The sequence below is a fragment of the Mustelus asterias genome, chromosome 5 (genome assembly GCF_964213995.1).
Source record: "Mustelus asterias chromosome 5, sMusAst1.hap1.1, whole genome shotgun sequence".
Taxonomy (NCBI): domain Eukaryota; kingdom Metazoa; phylum Chordata; class Chondrichthyes; order Carcharhiniformes; family Triakidae; genus Mustelus; species Mustelus asterias.
This window is the reverse complement of record NC_135805.1, coordinates 104,794,068-104,814,428: the sequence shown is the minus strand read 5'-3', so window position 1 is coordinate 104,814,428 and position 20,361 is coordinate 104,794,068.

Sequence of the window (20,361 nt, the reverse complement as noted above, 5' to 3'; positions counted from 1 at the left end):
CACATGTTCCCCTACCGAAACTTTGAAGACCTGACCGGGCTCATTCCCCAGTACTAGGTCCAGTATAGCCCCCTCCCTAGTCGGGCTATCTACATATTGTTCCAAAGAACCTTCCTGTACGCATTTTAAAATTCCTCTCCATTCAGAGTCCCAGCTCTAAGCGATTTCCAGTCTATACCAGGGAAATTGAAGTCTCCCACTACAACAACCCTATTTTTCCTGCACCTATCCAGTATCTCCTGACATATCCGTTCTTCCACTTCCCTTGGGCTGTTGGGGGGCCTGTAGTATACCCCCAACATAGTGACTGCGCCCTTCCTGTTTCTGAGCTCCACCCACAGTGACTCGTTACACGACCCCTCTGAATTGTCCTCCCTCTGCACCGCTGTCATATGTTCTCTAACTAATACTGCTACTCCCCCACCTCTTTTGGCCCCTCCTCTGTCTCGCCTAAAACACTTGTGCCCCAAAATATTCAGCTGCCAGTCCTGTCCCTCTTTCAACCAAGTCTCTGTCACCGCAACCACATCCAAATTTCTCATAAGCATTAAGGCCCTAAGTTCGTCTGTCTTACCTGCTACGCTCCTTGCATTGAAGAAGATGCACTCCAGACCTCCAGGCCCAATGATGTCATCCTTCCCCAGAGTGCTCTTCTTCTTTGCCAACCTTGTCCTGGCCCCAAGCTCGTCCCCAGCTTCTACACTTGTAGACCTAATTTTTTGATCCCCACCCCCCTGCCATATTAGTTTAAACCCACCCAAACTGCACTAGCAAAACTCCCAGCCAGGATATTCGTGCCCTTCCAATTTAGTTGTGACCCGTCCTTCTTGTACAGGTGCCATCCTCTCTTGAAAACTTCCCAATGATCCAGGAAAATGAAGCCCTCCCTCCTGGACCAGTCCTTTAGCCAAGCGTTCAATTGTACTAACTCCCTATTCCTAGCCTCACTGGCACAAGGCATTGGGAGCAGCCCAGATATTGCCACCCTGGAGGCCCTACTTTTTAGCCTATTTCCCAACTCCCTGAATTGCTCTCGTAGGATCCCCCTGCTCTTCCTATCTACGCCACTTGCACCAATGTGTACAACGACATCCGTTTCTTTATCTTCCCCTTTTAATATGCCTCCCATCCGCTCGGAGACATCCAGTACCCCAGCACCAGGTAGGCAGACTACCATCCTGGAGTCCCGTTCGCACCCACAGAATCGCCTGTCCGTGCCTCTAACCGACGCGTCCCCCACCACTCTTGCTCTCCTAATTCCTCTCTTTCCTTTCCGGGCCACAGAGCCTGACTCTGTGCCAGTGACCTGGTCACTGTGGCTTACCCCTGGAGAGTCATCCTCCTCCACACTATCCAAAACAATATACTTGTTTTGGAGGGGGACAACCACAGGTGACCCCTCCACTAATTGCTCACTAAGAGCCGAGCCCTTCCTGCTATGAGAGACAACCATTGGGATACTCTCTCGTACGTTACCCTTCTGACCTTTACTCCTCCTAACTGTGACCCACGTGTCTTCCTCCCGAGGCCCCGGTGTAACTACTTGCCTATAACTCATGTCTATTAGTCTCTCATTCTCCCTGACTAGACTAAGGTCAGCAATCTGCAGCTCCAGTTCCGTGACGCGGTCCCTCAGGAGCTGCAGTTCCACGCACCTGGCGCAAATGTGGTCCTCCGGGAGGCGAGGTGTTTCCAGGAACTCCCACATCCCACACCGGAAGCAACAAACTGGCCTATCACTCATAGTTACTCTTTTCCTTTATAGGTTTGGATAAAAATAACTTACCCTGCTTTGCCCTTTCCTGTGAGCCAAAGCCCTTACAGTTCACACTCTACTTCCCCACTCACTCCGCTGCCCGCTCCCGACGCTGCCCGCTGTATACTGCGGCCTCCCTTTTATACTGAGGCTTCCTGCCCAATTCATGCTGCAGATTACCATTAGAGCTATAGAATTCTTCAGGCTCTGGTAGAAAAATTGTTATCAACTATTGTTTACTTTACATGGTGACAGGATGTCAGAAATCCGAATTAGCCTCAAATTTGATAATAAAGCATGAAATTTCATACTGGAAACTTGTGACTGGGGATGGAATTTTGAAAGCTATATAGTCTATGGCTCAGAATCTGACAAAATGTTGCCTTAAGACTATTTTCAGGTAAATTGTTTATTTGATTTCCACAAAACAATATAGACTCCCCCTCTATTTTCTCCCTGCCTTTCTATCCTGAATGCATTTACTCATTGTTGAATAATATTCCTAGAGGCACCAGTCAGCTCCCATATTTCACCCACATCACTTTTATTTGCACGTGACAGGGAGTGTCAACAATGTCCATGCTGAGTACAAGTTGTTTATTTGGATCCTATTATATTAGTGACTGGCTGCATGGTCTTAGTATCCTTCCTAATATACAGCTTAAAAATAAAACATATACAATCCCAACAGTGCATAAAGAGGCCATTCAGCCTATCGAGTCTGCACTGACTCCCCAACAGAGCATCTAACCCAGGCCCACCCCCCCACTTCCCCACCCTCGTAACCCCTTATATTTACCCCACTAATCCCCCTAACGGGGACACTAAGGGGTAATTAAGCCTGGCTAAAACACTTAATCTGCACATCTTTGAACAGTGGGAGGAAGTCAGAGCACCCGGAGGAAATCCACACAGACACAGGGAAAACGTGCAGACTCCACATAGGCAGTTACCTAAGGCTGGAATCAAACCCGGGTCCCTGGTGCTGTGAGGCAGCACTGCTAACCACTGTGCCACCGTGCCGCCAGAATTTTCTAGCCCACCTGCGGCAATTTTCCTGTGCGGGAAGTGGCTTGCCATTGGCCGCCGACAAGATCTTCCAGTCCCACTGAAGTCAACCCCCACCATGGGTTCACCCAATCTGCCGCTGAGGGTCCCCAGTGGAAGATCCCACAGCGGGAAGGGCTGGAAAATTCCACCCATAGTTTTACAATCTAAGATGTGTTAACTATATGTAATTATACAAACGAAGTGAAAGTACAAGATTCAGCCTGTAGACCTCTTTTACAAAGAATACAGGAGGATGAGCCACAATGAGGGGTTGTCAATTTCAGGCTGTATGACTCACATTGAAGGTATACAGTAAATATTATACATGTCACAATTGTATTGAAACATCTCAGTGTGCAACATAAACTATGTAGATAATTTGAATATCATTGCAATTTCTGTAATAATCGCTTTGAAAGGTTTTTACAGTTCTTTTAAAGATTTTGCAAATAAAGTATATTTTAGCAACAATAAAAGCCAACTTGAAGTTTTACCAGAAACCTGTTTTTGGTTCTGGGACCAAAACTGCCACCTATACTAAATTTTAAAATTTCAGCTAAAATGTAGGTTGGAGAAACAGATATCTCACAAATAAGATATTGCCAAAAGTTGCTTCTGATTCACATTGAAGGATCGATTTTAACACTGCCTTCCTAGCGGAATCCAGGAAGACAGCTAATCATTTCAGCAGTTTACCTGAATCACTGTCTTCCCATATATTGCAACCTTAACCTCCTCTCCTAAGCAAGTGAGAAAGATATCTCACAGCGGAGAAAGGGATCCTCCTTTTATGTCAATTACAACAGCATCAGAGTCCAAAGTGCAATTTTAACCCAAGTCCTACAGAAGCCAGCCCATTCTGGCAGCAAGAGGAATGGGGGCTAGAAGATAGAGAGTTAAGTTCATTTATCTTTGCCTTCATGTTGGCCATTAGGAATAGGACTGTTCCTGCTGCCTGAAATCTTGCTCCCAGCCAGTGTCAGCTTATATTTTTCACCTGGTTTAGGCTGAAGACTGACCTAGGCTATGCAGATTAAGCCTGGGAATTAAAATATCCCAGGACTATTGCTGCAGTAAGCTGAACCTTTTGCCATCCACTGCAGCTCTTGCCAGGAATAAAAGGCTTATTTAATTATTAAATGGACTAAAAAAATTTTCACACCCACACACTGCCAGCAGCAGCTCATTTACAAAGACACAGGAGCAGATACAGTGACACTGATTAAATCACAAATGCTGGATGAATAAACAAATATGCTCTATTTTTTATTGGATCTGATACCTGGTGACTATATTATTTAAAGTTTGAAAGTTTATTTATTAGTGTCACAAGTGGGCTTACGTTAACCTGCAATGAAGTTACTGTGAAAATCCCCTAGTCGCCATGCTCTGGCGTCTGTTCGGGTACCCTGAGGGAGAATTTAGAATGGCCAATGCACCTAATCAGCATGTCTTTGGGATTGTGGGAGGAAACCAGAGCACCAGAAACCGGAGGAAACCCACGCAGACACAGGGAGAATATCTGTGCAGAGTTTGCACAATGACCCAAGCCAGGAATTGAACCTCAGTCCCTGGCACTGTGAGACAGCAGTGCTAACCACTGTGCACTGCGCCACCCTGCTCTCAAATATCTCTTAAAATGTGGATTGGAGAAGCTAACACTTGAGCTTTACCGTCACATGAAGTTTTGCAAAAGTAAAACTTTGGTTTTCAGGGAACCAAAGGCAATATTATTCTTAAATAAAACAGGACAGCTGTCCATAGTTGCACCAGTGTGTACAATATTTCCCCAGCTCTGATTTCCTTAATGATTCTTAGTGAAAAGCTGCGATCTGCAAACAGAATGCCCCTAGTCATTAGCTACCCTGTGGACACTGTTCCTGAGTTACCAGCTTAATGGAGCACCAACTAACATGATAATCATTCCATTATTAATAAATCTTTGCCTACTGAGCTGTAGCCTTCCTCACCATGCATGCTCAAGCGTGGGAAGATAATAAATAGTGTGATAATTAAAGAAGCGTTTCATGTCCCAGAATAATAAATATCTGTTCTAATTAACAGCCAAAAGTTTAGCTACAGAATGATGTCATCAGTCTCAGAATGTACTGCATGGAGAAGTAATGATATCCATCTGGTGGGGACAAAATGTGTTAACAGACTGGAGCTCTTGGCAATTCAGAATCATATGATTCAGAATAGTTGGCACAGGATTCAGCTTGTGGGTAATTTATTGAGAGTTACTACTTTTCCGAAGAAAAGCCTCTCAGGGATCAAAGTTCCTGTGCAGGCCATACACATCAACTCTTTCAGGTTACATGACTACGCAAAAAAACTTAAAGGCCGCTACAGAATAAAAAGAGAATATATTGTCTAGAATATTACTCACCTTCGGATAACTTCTTTTATTCTAGATTTAAGTTATTTTTGTGCAGTGGCACTGAGCTCTCATAACATTCAATGTCACTTGGTTACAAATAATCAGAACAATCTTGCAGATTATGACAAATGCAATAATAGGAACATACTAGTCAAGAGAATAAGTCACGAAAAAAAAGTCAGGAAAATAGCCAAGATCACTAGCAGCAACAGAATTTTTTGATATCTGATACAGGCACAAGATAAAAACAGGTGAGGAAGACCATTTAATGCATCTAAGTCACCAAGCAGAAATAAAAATCAGCAGTCCCCATTTAAAGCATTCAACTGGCTCTTAAGTATCAAATGTTTCCTCCTTTGAAACCCTGACTGGAAGTCTATTCCAAGTGATGATTACTCATGTGAAGAGATTCTTTCCGACATCTGATCCAAATTTGTTTTTTCACCAGTTTGAATCTGTGCCACCTTATCTTACTGTCAGTACACAAGTTAAATGCAGTGTTTTAATTTTATCGCATTCACTTTTTGTAAGACCACCTTTCAGTCTTGAGTCGTGAGAGTAATAGATCTGACTTTTCCCATTTGCTTTCAATGTTTCATCATCTGTTGTTGGGAATCATCAAGCTGTTCTCTGCACACTTCCGATTCTTGGACGTATCAATGCACCTAATCAAATCAGGATCAAAACTTTGAAGGTGGAAATTGTCAACATCACAGCAATAATAACACCAAAAGTACTTTCACTTATATAGCATATTTAACATGGTGCAAACTGCTTCACAAAGATTTATTCAAACAAAAAAAACTGTTGAAGCCAAAGGAAGTCAACCTTTGGTCAACAAGGTGAGTTTTAAATAGAGTCATAAAGGAGGTGAGAGAGATGCAGAAGCAGAGGAGTTTAGGTAGGGAAATCCAGGATACGGGTATAGGTGATTGAAATATGGCTGCCAATGGTAGACGGAAAGGAACTGAGCGGAGCAAAAAGGGTCAGTCATAGCAATGATTAGTTAGTTTTAGGTTGAAAGAAGGAATCTATTGGATTTGTGAAGATTCCTGAGATGGAGAATATCAAAACCATGAGGCCCAATGAGGCAAGTTTCAGAGTAGTGACGACATTCTAGATACTGAGCAACATTCTCATGTGTGCTGCACCTGCTGCCATTTACAATATGGCAGAAGGATCCAGTGTCCCATGTTGAGAAGGTTCCTTTCATGGGCATACCCTCTTTTCACTGGGAGCAGCTAATCAGGTGCAATCATTATGTCACACAATGCTACAGACTGATGCAGCATTCTATTTTCAAACTTGGACCATGCAGGTTCAATCAGTGAATTTCCACGCCACTCACCAAAGAATAAGCTTGCAGCTGCAAGAGGGCTCCAACACTATTGTCCTTTCAAGGGTCAGACACACAACATGCAAGTAAATTAATTGTGAAAACTCTCTGCATTTTCAAAGTCTCAGCAAATACTCTGGAGTGTTGCTGAAGGTGTGATGGTGAGCTCCTAGATTTAGCAGGGAATGTTGTTGCATCCTCCAAGGCAGTGCAGAAGATTGGGTGATTTGTCCATGCAAAGGTTGCAAAAAGTTTAGCAGTTTTATTGGTTCTGGGTCCCCAGGATGACAGGGAGCTGCAGCAAGGGCAGGTTCTGTACAATGCTCTTTGCTAATTTGGAGCCTGACTCCTCAATATTCCTTGACAGTTAGAGGGGGCCAGCTGGCTGGCCAGGTGATGCACCAAACATATATGTGTATGGGGGCACCATGGTGGCACAGTGGTTAGCACTGCTGCCTCACAGCGCCAGGGACCTGGGTTCGATTCCAGGTTTGAGCCATTATCTGTGTGGAGTTTGCATGTTCTCCCTGTGTCTGCGTGGGTTTACTTCGGGTGCTCCGGTTTCTACCCACAGTCCAAAGATGTGCAGGTTAGGTTGATTAGAATCATAGATACCCTACAATGCAGAAGGAGGCCGCAGAAAGACATGCTGGTTAGGTGCATTGGCCATGCTAAATTTTCCCTCAGTGTACCCGGACAGGCGCCGGAGAGTGGCAACTAGGGGATTTTCACAGTAACTTCTTACGATAATGACTTTTAAGGGGCGTCTTGACGAATACATGAATAAGATGGGAATAGAGGGATATGGTCACCGGAAGGGTAGAGTCTTTCAGTTCAGTCAATGGTCAGTGCAGCTTTGGAGGACCGAAGGGCCAGTTCCTGTGCTGTAATTTTCTTTGTATGCCATCATCATTCACCCAGATGCCATCCCAGTGACGTCCTTACCTGAGTCCTCTGTAGCAGAACTCATCTGTCACCTCATTCTCTGGTGTACTCCTACACAAAGCATCCTTTCCTTCTGGCCTTTCAGTAGACAATAATCAGGTCTGGTGACTCATTGTGTGCACATCATGAATTCACACCTCTCTAAGGTGTGCACAGATTCCATATCAGAGCTGGGTAATGCGAATGTCAGTTCATATGAAAGGGCTTCATCCATGGTGTACCATTGCTGTCTCCTCTTCTTCCAGGGACTGCTAGGGTAGACAGGCAGCAGTGCTTGAGTATCTGAAAGCAGAAACCTAGAAGAGGAAGGGTGGGCTGAGGGATGGGGCTGAGATAGAACATTGATGGTGAAACCATCTGTAGCTTGCTCATCACATCAGAGAATGAACTAATGACTTTTTATACTTCAGAAAGCCAGTAGGTGAAGGATATAACTGGAGTCAATCTTTATACACTTCTATAAGAATTTAGTTACACAGTTACTGATTACAAGCAAATGCCTCCTTAACCCAATAACCACCATTTAAGTTTGTCTATTTATACAGGCAGAAGTGAATCAACAGTTTGTGCTCATTACCTGCCAACAATTAACACTATTGACCAGAAACCTACTGAAGTAGCCAGATCAGGTCAGAGTCTGAGTATTCTGCAGCCATTGAGTCACTTCCTAACTCCCCAAAGTCTGCCAAACATCTCAGAAAAAGAACCAACCATGTGCTCATGTGATTTGAAGCAGCCATCTTTTTGGTTCAGCAAAGGTCCATTTTAGAAAATAGCAATAAGGATAACATTTTGAATATGACGTTGGAGTGCTTCTCATGTCACAAGGTACCAAAAGGAGGTATTATGAGTTTTTTATTATTTAATAAGACACCTTACAAGACAGCAGTCTCTGCTGGATCTATGGGGCAAGAGAAGTATGGAGTAAAACTCTCAACATAATGAGTTTTAAAATAATGAATGAAAACCTATAAATTCAAAAAAAGACCAAAATAATAGATTGGGAACAGTGCATTTTGAGAGGATGAGAACAGAGCTAAAGAAAATGAATGATAGAAAAACTTGACATAGAGAGAAGAGCAGTGGGAAATATTTAACATGGTGATCAATATTGTTCAGGAGAAATATATTCTGCTAAATATCAAGAACAGACTATCCAATAATGAAATACCATAGATGAGTAAACGAACAAGATCAAAATTGAAATGTAAGATAAAGGTATACATAAATATATAGACAATAAAGGAGAAGGAGACAAAACGTGATAAAGAGAGATTAGCAAACAAGTCAAAACATTTAGGAAAGCAAAGAGGAACATTAAGATAGTTATCATGGACATAAAAATATAAAGCATATAAATTACAACTGAAAGATCAGGATAAGGGTAAGACGACTAAGAGATGTACAAAATAAACTAAAGGAAAATGGCAGTGAAATGGCAGAAATATTAAATAATTGCTATTTATCAGGGACATTAACAGGGTGGGCATGATATTAGAAGAAGAAATCAAAATTATATAAAGGCATTTAAGATAGAGAGAGGAAAGATAATCAATAAACGAATCAAAGTTGGAGAGGGTAAAATGACTGGTCCAGATGGATTCCTTCCACAAAGTTAAAATAAGGTAAGGAAGAGCTAATGGAGGCCTTTTTACCAAAGGGAATACTATCAGAATACTGGCAGACACCCTTATTTTTGCATTTAAAAAGGGAGAGAGAATAACTCCAGCAAATTAGCTGCAGTTAGCTTAACTTCAATCGTGGGAAAGGGAATGGAATGTTTGCTCAAAGATGTGAGAGATGTAGGAGCAGACAGCACAGATTTTAAAATGGAATTTCTTTGAAGTGTGGGCATGATTATTGCAGTGTTTGGATTTTCAAAAGGTCTTTGATAAGGTAGATGCATGACTAAGTTCAGAGTATGCAGAGTCAGGGGATAGGTAACAGAATGGATGGCTAGCTAGCTACATGACAGAAAACAGAGATTGGTTCAGGCTAGTTAGTCATATCAGCAAAACGGAAGTTGTGTTTCACAGCAATCGGTGGTGGTAATACTGTTGTTCATTATTTATATGAACAATGGAGACCCACAAGTGGAATTTCAAAATTTGCAGAAGGTACAAAATTGTTAAAACTCAGGAAGACTGTGACAAAACACAATAAAACAGTAATATGCCTGTAAAATGGGCCTGTAATTGGCAAATGAATTTGAATATCGATGAGGGTGAGAAGGGGCATTTTGATGGGGAGAATAAGGAGGTTAAATACCCTTGGAAAATAAGAGGCTTTAGAAGAACAAAGGTTACTGTATGTTTGAATATACAATACAGTAATGGATTAATGAGGCTATAAAACAGGTATAAAATTGAAAAGCAGAAACGTTTTGTTAAACTTGCTCAGAATCTTGGTTAGAAGACATTTGGAGTACAGTGAACAGTTCTAGTCTCCAAAATATAAAAAGGATAGGGAGTCACTGGAGTATTTGCAAAAAGGATTTTCACAAGGATAATACCAAGTAAACTGCGAGGTTGTAGCAATCAGGAAAGATTGGACAAGCCAGGCTGTTTTCTCCAGGAAAGAGGAGACTTGGGGTGACCTTATAGGAGTCAATGAGATTATGAAAAGTTTGATAGGATAGATGGACAGAAGATGTTTTCATGTGTGGGAAGACCAGTCAGTAATAAATCCAATAAGGAATTCAGTAGCAAAACTTGTATACCTGGAGAATAGTTTAATGTGGAACTTGCTACCACATGGTTTGGTTGAGATGAATAACATTGCTGCATTTAAGGAGAAGCAAATGGAAAGCAATAGAAAGTTATGCTGACAGGATAGGATGAAGTATGGTAGCAGAAGGTTCATATGGAGCTTAAACACCAGCATGAATGACCTATTTTGTGCTATACAGTCGATGTAATATATGTAAAAAGAAAGAAGGTTTAGAGACATGAGGTTGCATACGATTTGGATAATGCACATGAAATAGATAGGGAATTTCATTAAATTATAAATCAAAGTTTATAATTTCTTTTCATATCTATTCTCAGTAGGAAGCTGACTACAACTACGAATCTAAGTGAATATGCAATGTTCATCCTGAAACTCAGAAACTGGTTACTTTGAGACAGAATGCTTTTGATTTGTTAACGTACTAATTGCAAACTTGCCTTTTTCCTTTGCTTTGTGCTTGGGTGAGAAAGGTCTATTGACCTTGATACGTTAATATGCTTTCATTGCAGACTCATCACTGTGACCAATGTGTTTGCTTATAATCTGCTATTAAACTATAAATTGATACTAAAAGTAGGTTAGGAAATCTTTCCTTCTGTGTGGAACAATGGACCTGGTTCTCCTATCGCAACCCGCAACTTTTCTGATGGGTTGGGCCGGGAGATGCACGTGTCAGCCATTTCATGGATTCCCTGCGAGCATCTCCCAACTGGAGAAAAATGGCGTCACCGGGACCACGCAGAAACCTGACGGGCCGCTGATTTGCATGCCTTTACATACCTTAGCCTGCCATTATCGGGATCGACACGGGCAATCTCCGCCCACGTTTGTGTCTCCCACCTCTTTGGTGTGATGTCACTTTGGCGTGAATCAGAGTAGGTTTATAAAAGTCTCAACCTGGCGTGGCGGCCTTGAACTGGCGTGAGGAGGTAAGTGCTGATAGCGGAGCACAGGCAGGCCCTAGAGATGCCTGTGGCCTTCCTCCTGCTGCTTTCAGGTGTTGGGCCAGTGTGGGAGGCCCCATCAAGGAAACCTGCTGACCCCTCCCCTCCAGGGCACTTTGCAGTGGCATTGTCTTGCCGCGGGGTTGGTCAGGGACTCTACTGAGTGCTGGTGTTCTGGGGTGGGGGAGGAGTGCACCAGGTGCTGACTGAGGCCTAACCAGATGAAGCAGCTGCTGCTCCAGGCCGGGGTGCAGAGGTTCAGACATGGACTACATGGAATCTGCTGTCACTGGGCACACATCTGGTGCTGCTTTGCAGTCTGTCCCTGCCCTGTGACACAGATCAGCAACACATGCCTGTAATGGATGGTGCAGTTGCACACATAGCAATGGCTCAAGGGTGCGCATTGCCCGTGGCTGCACACCGACCTGCATAATCTGTGCCAGCATTTGTCATGATGGGAATCTCACACAACCCTAATCGGGCCACACATGGCACCATGGATTGTGTGGGGTTGCCAGCTCCCACAAGTGGGGGTACTGGCTCAAATGAGGGATTGGGGTGGTGCTGGGGCTAAGCAGCCAATGATAATAATCCGTCATTCTATGCTCTTTCCGAACCCCACTGTGCAGAATGGATCTCGGTTTGCTCGATCTGAAGCTGGCCATGTTGATGGCAGCAGGGACGGAGGAGGCGACTCAGGAGGTAGCGGGCGTGGAGAGACCACCGCAGGAGCAGCCACCAACAGACCCGCAGGAAGAAGGGCAGGGAGCTGCTGCTGAGGGCCAGGAGGTTGGTGAGCAGTCTCCCGAGAGGGTGCACAGAAGGCGGAGGGTGCCGAGATCAAGGAGGTACAGGCCCCGCAATTCCTTCGAAGCCCTCTCAGAGGAGATGTGCCGTTGCCAGCTGCACCTTTCCAAGATGCGACACATTTCTGAGGTGCTCTCACACCTGGCACCTCAGGGGAGGGCGGCCACCCGTTCCCTGTGGACATGAAGGTGACGGCAGCCCTCAATTTTTATGCCCCCAGATCATTTCAGGCACCCAGTGGCGACCTAGTTGGGATCCCCCAGGCCTCCGTGCACAGATGTGTGCGGCAGGTCACAGATGCCCTGTATGCCCGGGCAGGGCAGTACATTAATTTTGATGTGGGCCGTGCACAGCAGGAGGCGGGGCTCTCAGCTTCGTTTCCATCGCTGGGATTCCCGAATGTCCAGGGAGCAGTGGATGGGACACACATCGCTTTGCGGGCCCCACATGCAGGGCCGCAGCAATTTGTGAACAGGAAGGGGTTCCACTCCCTGAACGTCCAAATTGTCTGCGACTATTAAATGATGATCATGCAGGTCGATGCACGGCACCCAGGGAGTGTCCATGACAGCTTTGTGCTCAAGCAGTCAGACATCCCTGGGCTCTTTGAAGACCAGCCCAGGCTCCCGGGGTTACCCGCTAAGGTCATGGCTGATGATGCCTGTGTGGAGGCCTGAGACCGAGGCAGAGACCCGCCACAACAAGGCCCATGCAGCCACCCGGTCCATCATAGAGCGGTGCATCGGCCTGCTGAAGATGCGGTTCTGCTGCTTGGACTGCTCTGGGGGGGCCCTCCAATATGACCCTGTGCGTGTTTCACTCATCAGCATCGTTTGCTGTGCTCTTCACAATATCGCCCAGCAGCGGGAAGACCAGCTGGAGCAGGAGGAGGAGGGGGAGGAGTGGTGAGGGGGCGAGGTGGACGTCCCGCCGTATGAAGAGCTGGAGGAAAGAGGGTGGGCGGAGATGGAAGATGTCCGGCAGGGAGGGCCCAGGCCCTCAAACCACCACATCACCCTTCCCCAGCCTCTCTCACCCCACCACCCTATCCCCCAGAAACATCCGACCCTGTTAATGTGCCTGGGCTGGCAATGGTTGCGAGTCTTGGTTGAAGGCTGGAGGATGATGACGACTCGCTGTTGTGCTCACTGGGATCCTGCCCCTGGTGCCACTCAAGTCTGATTCCTACCTGTTCTCCAAATGCACGCTGCCACCCCTCGCCCACATAGCTGTAAGCATTGGGAACACATGCTTTTTGGCGAATGGGGGTGGCGCGGGGGAGGGGGGGGATGTGTACATCAAGGGTCTGGTGGATGGTGGGGAAGGTAGGGCAGGCACTCTAGCACTCCAGCACTGTGGCTGAGTCTGCAAGGCTCAACAGACAGCACCTCTATGTTTGGGAATTGGGAACACTCAGCTCTGTTGGGAGGGGGGGAAATCAGAGACACATTAGTCACCGCTGTGAGGTGCAATTAACAGTTTGTGTTCTTAACATTATTGATTAATAAACCCTGACTATTGCCGACCTTCACCCGTGCCCTCTTAGTGAACTACAACTTTCTTACTTTGTGTGGTCTACTGCTTCTTCTAGGTGCTATCGCAGGATGCACATCGGAGGTGTAATGCATGCCCTGTTGCCTGTGATGCCCTTGGTGGACGTCCCCTGGGTGTCCGGGACCTGGAGGGCCCCAGTTAACTTGCGGATGGCATTCCCTGTTCATCTCGCTGGCCCTGAGATGCCCTGGTGTGAGGAAGGGGAGAATCGGAAGGTCTCAGGACATCAGGGATCTCCTGGGTGGAAGACCCCGGCATGGGCTCAAGCCCTTCCTCCTCCCTTGGGGTGCCCAGAGTCCCTGGGGACACTCCATGAGACGCCAGGGTAGCTAGACTGAGCTCCAGAAGCTCTGGCGTCACCTGGCTCTGTCAGTCCTGGAGGCCTAGATGCGTTTGCCCCAGGATTTGTGATCCCTCAGCCCTGGCCCTGTGAGACTCATGATGTGGAGATGTCGGTGTTGGACTGGGGTGAACACAGTAAGAAGTTTCACAACACCAGGTTAAAGTCCAACAGGTTTATTTGATAGCAAACACCATAAGCTTTCGGAGCGCTGCTCCTTCGTCAATTTCCACTCCATCTGACGAAGGAGCAGCGCTCCGAAAGCTTATGGTATTTGCTACCAAATAAACCTGTTGGACTTTAACCTGGTGTTGTGAGACTTCTTACTGTGAGACTCTGCCAAGCTCTGGAGCCCCTCCACTACAGCATCCTGTGAGCGAGCCAGGCTCTGGAGCCCCTCAGCAGTAACCCTCTGAGCCGGGGCTAAGTTGTCGAGGATCACAGCCACGGCCTGCTGTGTCTCCAGAATGCCAGTGAGAGACCCAGTCATGACCAGCAGTGTCTCCCACATGCCCCTGACACCCATGGCTATCGAATGCTGTGCCTCCTGGATGCTGGAAACACACTCACCCGTGGCCTATAGTGTCTCCAGGATGGCCTGGACCCTGTCACCCCTGAGGACAGACCCCCTGAGCCAGACTTTCCACTGCAGTCGCCACCCTTGCAGCGTTGGCCTGGTTCGCACGCTGTGTCAGCACCACCTCCTGCAACTGCACCCTGTTGGACTTCCCTAAACAGCCTTGCATTTGCAGCATGGTTGCTGACAGCCTTTCCACAACTCCCCGTGTTTCCTGATGCATCTCCACCAGCCTTGGGAGGAACACACCCAGAGGCCCAACAGCTGGCTTGGGGACAGCTGAATTCTGGTCTCTGGCAATCCTCCGTGTGCCCAAGCCCTCGGATGTGCCCGCCTCCATCCAATGTGCACCAGTGTCTTGTGATGTGCTCACCAGTTCGTGACCCAGAAGCCTCAACACTAAAGGTACCCACCGTGGTGATAGTCTCTGTGTTGGTGGGTTGTGTGGTACATGCCGGTGACGCTTCAGTGGTGCTGCCTCGGAGGATTCCTCAATACCGCCCTCCGAGGTGTCATCCAGGGAGTCGTGGGCAGTTTGCTCCAGAACAGCAGAGGCGGCAGCAACACCCGAAGGGCCGGGTTCCTCTGGGTCCAGAGCTGGAAAAAATAACACACATTAGGGGAAGGGAGGTAAAACATTCTATGCAGCATCGCACTTACTTCGAGGAGGATCTAGGTTGAGGGTGCTTGACACCGAACTGGCTGACGGTGACCAATCAGGAAGGCCCATCACCCCCTGCAAGCTCCATGGCACGCTCTTCAATACTGGTCAACTGCCGCAGGTCAGGCAGACCACCACCAGTCTGTGTCGTCTCACGTACGTTGTGAATGTTCTTTTCCTGTGGGAACATAAGGTGGACAGCAAGCATTAATATATTTCAGTACATGGTGCGCAATGTATGCCTGTGTCTCGGGCGATGTGCTGGCAGTTTCGGGGAAAGCGGTCACCACTGAAGGGTGTTCATTGAGGGATGAGGGGAAGGGATTAGATTCTGTTCTTGGGGGAAGGGTAACTTGTTGCATGCCCTCCAGGTGTCTAAGCAGGGTTTGAGATCCGTGCCAAGCATGTGGGATGCTCACTCACCCTTGCTGCTCGCAGAAGGTCGTTCACTTTTTTGCACTGCTGGCCAGAACACGGTGTCAGGTTACTGGCATTCACCACTTCTGCCACCTCCTCCCACAATGCTGTGGCAGATGCACCCCTTGGTTGGGGCCCTGGTCGGGGAAGATCCGCTCATGCTGCTCCTCCACAGCATCTGGCAGGTGCTCCTGGTCGGCCTCTGTGATTCTCGGTGCAGGTTTATGAGCAGCCATCTTTGTGGTGTGACTGGCTGTGTGTCCATTCCTGCCGCTTATATACAGCTCTGGCTTATTCACGGAGTGTGGAGATGCCGGCGTTCACGGAGTGCAGGTGCAGTGAGTGTGGCCAGTCAGGGGCCCTTTTGCAACAAACCCTTGTGAGAGATTTTGAAGGCTGCATTCAATTGAGTGTCATTCAGCCCTCGGGGTGCTGATTGGCTGCCATTCAATAGGCTGCTGTGTCCAGGGGGGGTGCAATACTCAAGGCTCCCATTCAAGAGAGGGAATGATCACAAGCTGGGGTTGTGCATGTCAGCACAATGCTAGTTCTCTGCAGGGCAGCAGTGAGGACAGTATGTTCAAGGGATGGAAGGATTGGATACCTGCATTATCCAGATCCATGGGGGCATGGGGTGAGCTGGCAGCCATGTCTGTGTGTGGGGGGAGACGGGGGAGGAGGGCAGTGATGTCTGTATGGGGAGGGGGGTTAGCAGTGTCTGTGGGGGGGTTGTGGAGGCCAGCGATGCCTGTGAGGGGGTTGTGGAGACTAGCGACGTCTGTGGGGGGGGGGGGGGGGGGGTAGTGGAGGCCAGCGATGTCTGTGGGGGGGGGGGGGGGTTGTGGAGGTCAGCGATGTCTGTGGGGGGGAGAGGGGGTTTGTGGGGGCCAGTGATGAGGCCAGCGATGTCTGTGGGGGTTGGATGGCAGTGATCTGGATGCTGGGAGGTCTTTTCAGCGATCTCCCAGCAATGTGCGCGTGCGCAGGTTCCCACTCATCCCACCAATTTCAGGCTCTTTGGTGCAAAAAGCCTCCTGAGCTTTTAATGAGATTCACGATTGTGACCTCTGCATTGCAGAGTGGGGAGATTCGGGTCTGAAGTTGCACTGAAAAAACAGTCATGATCTAGACCAGTTTTCCTGCCAATTCAGCACTTTTGGAGAATCGCCCCCAATGCCTCTAATTTTTTGGGGCCAAGGTAGAGATAGCAAGTTCATAATCTTGAAGGAATTTTCATCAATTTTTATGTGTAACTCACATGGAAATGGTTGTTGTGGAGCTTTTTGAGTCATATGCCAGAATTTTACCACCTCGCCCTCCTGAAACTCGTAAGATCCCACCCGAGGCCAATGGAGAATGCTGTTCTACGAGCCTCACCCGCCCCAGAATCGGGGCAGGCGAGGCGGTAAAATTTCAGCCATAATGTATTAATTGTTGCACTATGCATGTTGGGCCTGTTTTAGTATCCCTCTGAGGTTTGTTATTATATCTGAGGTGGGAACAGGAATGAAATGAACGCAAACTGCTGAGTTGCCTACTGCTTATTCATTGCTTTTAATAAATCTGTTTCATCTTTATCTCTCTTGGCATTTCTTCATGGACAAAGATTCTTAGCAAGGTTGTACTCATTGGTTACTGCTGGTGGTTAGTTAGGTCTATCCGTGACCGAAAATTCTCCCACAGCAGTTGCAGGTGAAGATAAAGTTTATTTATTAGTCACAGGCTTACATTACACTGCAATGAGGTTACTGTGAAATTCCCCTCGTCGCCACAGTCCGGCGCCTGTTCAGGTAAATGCACCCAACCAGCATGTCTTTCAGACTGTGGGAGGAAACTGGAGCACCCGGAGGAAACCCATGCAGACACGGGGAGAACGTGCAAACTCCACACAGACAGTGACCCAAGCTGGGAGTTGAACCCAGGTTCCTGGCTCTGTGAGGCAGCAGTGCTAACCACTGTGCCACCCAATGTAGTCACTGTAGTCAGATGTAGTCACTGCTGGAGGCAATATTTCCAATCTATGTTTCTCCTCCTTTTCATTCACACTGGCTCTTCACTCAGTCTCAAAGGAATTCGTAGCAATCCCAATGTGGCACCTTCAGGCATGAAAACAGTTTTTAAATGTGCTCGATGGTCTCTCATCTAAGAATGTGGTATGTGAGAATACATAAATCCAAAGCAGCTGTTAGAACAGATGCTTAAACTAATTCGTCCAGAACAACATTCTGAACCAATTATTCGTCTCTAAGAGCTTACCTTTTGGAATTGATGTTATCTTTATAGAAACCCAATATAAATTAAATTAAAATCCCTTCTGGGCAAGATAGGTAAAGGTCTCAGAAGTATTCAGCACTTTACATCCATCTCAAGTATTTTGAAATCAATTAATAAGATCTTTAAATAATAGCTCCTTTGTTATAAAAGTAGTCACTAGGCTTACATTTTTTGACCTTTAGCTTATGTTTCCTCTTCTCCCTTATCTCCTTGGGACTGTGCCACGTATATAAAATGTTCTTCTTCAATCCTGCTGCCTTAGTTCTGTTGAAGGATACTTGTCTGCCATTCTCTTTCAAACACTGTCAGTGGCTTTGTTTTTGACACAGACGTACGTTAAAATTGGTTTTTGTAACAATAGAGACAAAACCAGCAACCCTTGTCCACGTACGTGAATAGCAATTTTGGATTTGGGGCTCAAATACTTTCAGGTTTATTAAGGATTAAGTAAATGTACATGCCCACAGCCAAAATCAAATAACAAATGATGTTTTTCTGTTGAAGAATAAACATTAAAGCCAGTTGAACTCAACCTTCTCTCAACCCTCTTCAATGAATTTCCCATTACCACTTCACCATTTCTATATCTTTCCAGCACATTATGTTACATGAACTTGGTACGGTTTACATCAGTCCTTGCCAATTTTATCAAGAAGTTCCATATCCTCAAAACATGCATCACCCAAGATTGTGGCAGGAATTTTCCAGTCCCGCTGTGACAGGACCCATCCCAGGAAATTCAACAGCCCAGCTAAAAATCCATTGAATTTCGGTGGGACCAGGCAGGGCCGGAAAATCCCAGGCTTTAACAAATAATTTATCAATCTATGAGTTGCCCAGGTTATAAAAACGGTAACATTCAATGGTATTACCATCACTGAATCCCTCAATATCAACATCGTGGGGCTTCCCACTGACCAGAAACTGAACTGGTCCAGCCATACAAATATTGTGGGTACCAGAGCAGGTCAGAGGCTAGGAATCCTGCAGTGAGTAACTCATCTCCTGGCCCCCAAAAGTCTGCCCACAATTTACAAAGCACAAGTCAGGAGCATGATGGAAAACTCTCCATTTGCCTGGATGAGTGCAGCTCCAACAACACTCAAGACGCCTGACACCATCCAGGACAAGGCAGCCCACTTGATTAGCATCCTATCCACAAACATGCATTCCCTTCATGTCCAATGGACTGTGGCAGCAGTGTGTACCATTTACAGGATGCACTGCAGGAACTCACCAAGATATCTTCGGCAGCACTTTCCAAACCTATGACCACTACTATCTACAAGGACAAGGGCAGCTGACACATAGGAATACCACCACCTGGAAGCTCCCCTCCAAGCTACTCACTATCCTGACTTGGAAATATATCGCTGTTCCTTTCCTGTCACCGGGTCAAAATCCTGGATCACCCTCTCTAACAGCATTGTGGGCGTACCTACACCACATGAACTGCAGCAATTCAAGAGGCTCCTTAGGCAGCAGCTCCTGAAGGGCAATTAGAGGTGCCATGAATGAAATAAGAAAAACAATAATCAATATTGAATTTTTTGAGGAGGTAACTAAGTGTGTTGATGAAGGTAGGGCAGTTGATGTCATATACATGGATTTTAGTAAGGCGTTTGATAAGGTCCCCCATGGTCGGCCTATGATGAAAGTAAGGAGGTGTGGGATAGAGGGAAAGTTGGCCGATTGGATAGGTAACTGGCTATCTGATCGAAGACAGAGGGTGGTGGTGGATGGAAAATTTTCGGACTGGAGGCAGGTTGCTAGCGGAGTGCCCACAGGGATCAGTGCTTGGTCCTCTGCTCTTTGTGATTTTTATTAATGACTTAGAGGAGGGGGCTGAAGGGTGGATCAGTAAATTTGCTGATGACACCAAGATTGGTGGAGTAGTGGATGAGGTGGAGGGCTGTTGTAGACTGCAAAGAGACATAGATAGGATGCAAAGCTGGGCTGAAAAATGGCAAATGGAGTTTAACCCTGATAAATGTGAGGTGATTCATTTTGGTAGGACAAATTTAAATGTGGATTACAGGGTCAAAGGTAGGGTTCTGAAGACTGTGGAGGAACAGAGAGATCTTGGGGTCCATATCCACAGATCTCTAAAGGTTGCCACTCAAGTGGATAGAGCTGTAAAGAAGGCCTATAGTGTGTTAGCTTTTATTAACAGGGGGTTGGAGTTTAAGAGCCGTGGGGTTATGCAGCAACTGTACAGGATCTTGGTGAGACCACATTTGGAATATTGTGTGCAGTTCTGGTCACCTCACTATAAGAAGGATGTGGAAGCGCTGGAAAGAGTGCAGAGGAGATTTACCAGGATGCTGCCTGGTTTGGAGGGTAGGTCTTATGAGGAAAGGTTGAGGGAGCAAGAGCTGTTCTCTCTGGAGCGGAGGAGGCTGAGGGGAGACTTAATAGAGGTTTATAAAATGATGAAGGGGATAGATAGAGTGAACGTTCAAAGACTATTTCCTCAGGTGGATGGAGCTATTACAAGGGGGCATAACTATAGGGTTCGTGGTGGGAGATACAGGAAGGATATCAGGGGTAGGTTCTTTACGCAGAGCGTGGTTGGGGTGTGGAATGG